At 40.0% G+C, this 5,683-nt stretch overlaps 1 protein-coding gene across 1 annotated transcript in view; it reads right to left on the bottom strand.

The window, feature by feature from the left end:
* Positions 1–5,050: 5,050 nt before the first annotated feature.
* Positions 5,051–5,683, bottom strand: part of LOC139730093 (zinc finger protein ZPR1-like) — a 15,064-nt gene continuing 14,431 nt past the window's right edge. Inside the window, exon 11 of the mRNA XM_071641000.1 lies at positions 5,051–5,683. This exon is cut by the window's right edge and continues 633 nt beyond it. The gene's annotated coding sequence lies outside the window, so the exon portion shown is untranslated.

The raw sequence follows: 5,683 nt of genomic DNA on the forward strand, positions 1-5,683 counted from the left end.
CTTTTTATTTTAAATATCAGTTTAATTAGGCTCTCCTCTTGACCCAAGACTATACAATGTAGTGTATTGTCCACCAAATGTTTCTTGGCATGCATCCTTGCAATTACTGTTTATGCCATAAATTTCACAACGTTTTATATCTTTGCAAATTTCTGGATTTGAGTATACACTGTATTCGTAAATATAACAGCATTAACCCTGATCCTGACAAGAATACTTATGTGCCTGCATACATTTAGCTTTGCTCATTACTGTACTCCAAGATCATGAATTTAACCATTTGTGAAATTGACGGGAAAGCCCAATTCGTGGAATATTAGACTCGTGTGATATATGGCATATATAGTAACACATGCACACACCCAAAAAAAAATAAAATGATCTCGCCTTACAGCGGTGTTTGGTACACACAAGGGAGATCATTTCTGAAAACTTAGAGGCAGTGCCGATTGCAGGAAGCATATCATCCTGTTTCTTCCTGTTAAAAGTTGGTGAGAAGAGTTATTCTGTTTTAAGAGTGTTCTTCATAACAAGACTATACTGGAATAGTGCCAGTAGATGGGCTTGTTCTTTGTTAAAAGTGAGACCATTGAAACTCCTGTATAAAGATGGATATCAGATGAGAAATGATATCTTATCCCTTTAAGCACCCCCTTGAATAACCCTTACATTCATAATCATTAGTTTGTTCCTATGCTGATATTTACAGCTAAGCTTGTTTCTGACAATTATCTCTGAAATTCAAGTTTGATTTTCTCAACCTTTTCACTGCGGTTGAGCTTTGAGTTTTGTGTCATAAGATACTGTAAAACGAGGAATGTTCGTGTTCATTTGAATTTCGCGAATTTCGCGAGCGCCAAGATTCGCGAACTTTAAATGCATGGGAAATTTCTTGTCCACACTATATGCATTGAACTCCAGAGGCAATTCGCGAAAATTTCATGCCACGAAAAATGCCGTCGGCTCCAATTTGCGAAAATTTTGCGTCACGAATATATCATGTTTTACAGTATGGGGAAACTGTTCTCGTAAGCAAAAGAGTGTAGGCCTCTGTATGCCACAATAATTCGGTGGTTTGCACAAGATTCTATTAATTCATGCTTACTCTGATTATATTCAGGGGGACAATTAAGCTTTTGTAGAATCAATAAAATTATGCTTGTGAAATATGAGGCTCGGTGTTTGGTGTTGTGTTTTCTTGAGCTGTGTGCAGGTAACTTGAACATTTGTGAAACTATGTGAAAATAATTGATGCTGTTATCATCATTACCAACATTATCACAATCACCACTAAAACGTACCAGCACCACCATCACTACCACTACATGTACCAGCGACGCCGCCATCACCACCACCATCACTATCACCACTACACTGTACCACTACCACCTTCACAACTCCCACCACCACGACCACTACATGTCCCAGTGCCACCACCACCTTCACAATCACCACCATCACCATCACCACTACCACACCACTACCACCACACCACTACACCACTACCACCATCACCACTACCACCACACCACTACCACCACACCACTACCACCACACCACTACCACCATCACCACTACCACCACACCACTACCACCACACCACTACCACCACACCACTACCACCATCACCACTACCACCACACCACTACCACCACACCACTACCACCACACCACTACCACCATCACCACTACCACCACACCACTACCACCATCACCACTACCACCACACCACTACCACCACACCACTACCACCATCACCACTACACCACTACCACCATCACCACTACCACCACACCACTACCACCACACCACTACCACCACACCACTACCACCATCACCACTACCACCACACCACTACCACCACACCACTACCACCACACCACTACCACCATCACCACTACCACCACACCACTACCACCATCACCACTACCACCACACCACTACCACCACACCACTACCCCACTACCACCACCACCACTACCACTACCACCACACCACTACCACCACCACACCACTACCACCATCACCAACCATATTTCTGATATTAAAGCATACATACAACTATCCAACAAAACTTTGTTATTATACTTCTAGCCTGTGGTAGCATCTAATGGGATATGTGGATGTCCTTACCATAATTGATTTTAGTATGCTTTTGCTTCGTCAGAATAGGAATATTTTCCCCATTTGTTAGCATATACACTATAACCCTCATGTATAGGCAATATTGCATAAGTCGCCCTCACCAAGAAGGCAACTCCACAGCAACTTCAGAGATATCTCCAAATAAGGCAATATATTGTCCTTCCAGAAGTTGCTAAGACATCTCCAAGATGTCTCTTTAGTTGCAGATACATGTGCATCTCTGCGACGTCTCCGGTAGGCTGCCAATAGGTTGACGCAAAGTCACGGAGACAACCAAAAGGAGATGTCACAGAGACGTCTCTGTGACCTATGAACATGTTTGATTCTCTCGCTACTACCCGGAGACTCGGCTACATTCCAGGAGACGTCGCGGAGACGTCGCTGAGACCTCTCTGTGGTGATCTATCACTTGGTCTACTCCCACTTTGTCTAATAGCCATTCAGTCTCAACCCACATGGTCTTATCCCATTTCGTCTACAACCAGTTCGTCTAATGACCATTTAGTCCACTTGCCACTTAGCCTATTTACCAGTTGGTCTACTTCCATATGGGCTATGCCCATTTCATCAAATACCCACAGTTTACTAGACAAAATGGGAAAAAAATCCAAGGACACAAAAATTGCAAGTAGCCCATCTGGTCATTAGACGAAATGATAATTAGCCAAACTAGGCATTAGACCAAGTGAGGATTAGACCAAACAGGCATTAGACGGAATTGACAGTAGACTAAATGAGTTTAGCCATGTGGTATTAGACGAACTGGGAAGTAGACCACCTGATATAAGACCAAGTGGAAATAAACCGTCTCTGTGACCACTCCGTGACCAGAGAGACTTGAGTTACCATGAGATCACCAAAAAGTCTCCAGCCCAGTGAGATACCCATAGCACTTGAGTACAGTGTACACAATGAGATGAGAGGGACGTCATACACATGATACTAAATTGTTTATTTTTTCATTTGCAATGCAGGTAGTTTTTCTTCCAGGTTTGACCTATTGAGGACTTTATGCTACAAATGGAAGGACAACATAAGAGAATTTGAACAATCGCAGCCCACACGATCAGCGCAACATAAATCTTTTTATGTCTTCTTTCAGACACAGATCACAGATCCCAGTGCTGACATTTACTACTAGGGGATATGCGGTTAACACGTTGAGGACAGGCTGATTTTGCTACAACATGCATTTCCCATAGACACTTGCCCAAGTATACTCTGGACTCGTCCTCAACAGGTTAATAATTTAATAGAACACTTTGTACTGCATACTGTTTGTGCCGATCTAGAAGCCAGGAAGCCAACAGTTGACTGTAAACACTCTCCCATCACTGTTGTTCTTGGTTTTGTTTTGTTTTCAAATTCAACCACTCATAAAAAATTGTTGTACCAATCTCAATTCCAGAAATATACTGCATATGTAGTAAATATGCAATCAAAATGTTAACTGTAGTAAATAATCAAAATGTTAACTGCAGTAATTACGATTTCAGTTCAAATAAACGTCGACTTTTGAGATAGCCATTACCAGTTGCAATTACATTGTTTGAAAAATCATGCATGATTTAAACTTGGCAAATAATAACACTTGTATCAACACTTTTTCAAATATTTGCTTGTTGAATCTACAAAACATTATTTCTTTTTTCTTCCTCTATTCTGTGGCTATCTCTTTCTCTCTTAGCACGAAGTATGATAAAGAGTGATGAAATATTTGCAAAATTGAAAACCACTGCATATAAATGACACATACTGAGTAATCTCCCCAAATACAGCTGGCCCAGTGACAAAAATTTTTATTGAATGACTACACCGTGTCTTCCCCCATAAAACCTACTGCAGATGACTCCCATTATAATGAATACCTCATTTTTCTTTCATTAAATTGTAATTTCATCATGACGGAAGGAAATTTTCACCACTTAACTGATAAGAATTTTGGAACATGAATTTTTACTCTGCGGTAAGAACATTTCATCATACGCTTGTTCCCCGTAAGGGACTGCCCTGTTTTTCACAAACATTACCAGTATGCTCAAGCATTATTTCACATACAATTTATGCTACATAAACATGCCACACCACTTGTGCATGATTTCAAAGCATATTCCTTATGGGAACCACATGAGCCTTGTGTGAACTCTATGGGGAATTATACCTTGGAGAGTAAAGAAGTGCTCAAAATCACCACATTTTCTTTTTCACACATTTCTTGGGCATGCTGTGTGTCCATTTTAGAGCAAAAAAAAAAAAAAAAAACAGCTTCAACAGATACACCGTGTATGCAAACTATGTTCTAAATTTAAGAGGTTATTATCATCAGACACAGTGGACTCTTATCAGATCGGTTGATATACGAATCTCTCTTTTTACAAATATAATTTTCCAACCCCAGAGACTAATGTTTCTTTGTACACTATTGTGCATCAATCCTGCTAAATCAACATTTCGGTACAACAAAGTGATTTAATTTATCCAAAGAAGGTCATTATCATGAGAAGCCACTTTAAAATACTAAGGTGCAAAGTAGAAATGACTGGATATTGTCAGGGAAGGAAATGACAGCACAATCTTATAAAAAACATGCCTGTGTGGATCCTCCTTTTTCTTTCTCTTCTTTTCTTTTTTGGGGGACTTGACAGTCATTGGAGAGTTGCGAATATTTTACGCATTAGTCACAATTTTGAGTGAGAATGCACCCCAATCCTTTCATACTTTCTCAAAGCTGATCATCAAAGTTTCATCAAATTTCAAGAATGGATCAAAACTGTAGTTCAGGACATAAGTTGAGTGTTGTACAAGTTTCGAACGTGCTACAGAGTGCATACGGATGCCTTCAACCTCCTCGCCCCACCCTCCCCCAAAAGAAAAGACAGAAAATAATGATAACAAAATAGCAGTGTCTAAAGTCTAGTTGTATTCAACGTGCAGGTAGCATATCAGTGAATTGGGAACCCACTGAAGTATGCTAAAAAGTTGAGAACAAATCTGATACAGTGCACTCCCGTTATAACGAAATGCTCGGGACCGGCAGTTTTCTTTCGTTATAATGAAATTTCGTTATAACCGAACAAATACAATTTATAACGAAAACAAGAAAACCACGTATATATATCATATTCTGTTTGCTGAATACTCATCTTACACTGGAAAGCTATGTGAAATGTGATAACTGTATTACAATAATAAACGCAAGTTCCCCTCAGAAACTGTGCGTGACACAAGGAGCGAACACACAGTGGTGTGAAGCGTTCACCCATGCAGAGACGCTATAAAGGCTTGTTCCGCTACGTATTTTCGAAAGCAATATTAGCATTTCGTTATAACGGAGCACATTTCTTTTGTTTTTCTTTGTCTGTGGCGCTAGGAAAAGACTTCGTTATAACGGAAATTTCGTTATAAGCGAATTTTGCACCGTAGACTTTAATGGTGATAATTTTGAGACCAGAAGATTTACTTCGTTCTAACGAAATTTCGTTATAACCGTGTTCGTTGTAACGGGAGTGGCACTGTATTACACATTTGTGCCCTTTGG

This window comes from Diadema antillarum, unplaced genomic scaffold (assembly GCF_040938485.1).
Source record: "Diadema antillarum isolate AM-2024a unplaced genomic scaffold, OU_Dant_1.0 seq00000291_RagTag, whole genome shotgun sequence".
Classification (NCBI taxonomy): domain Eukaryota; kingdom Metazoa; phylum Echinodermata; class Echinoidea; order Diadematoida; family Diadematidae; genus Diadema; species Diadema antillarum.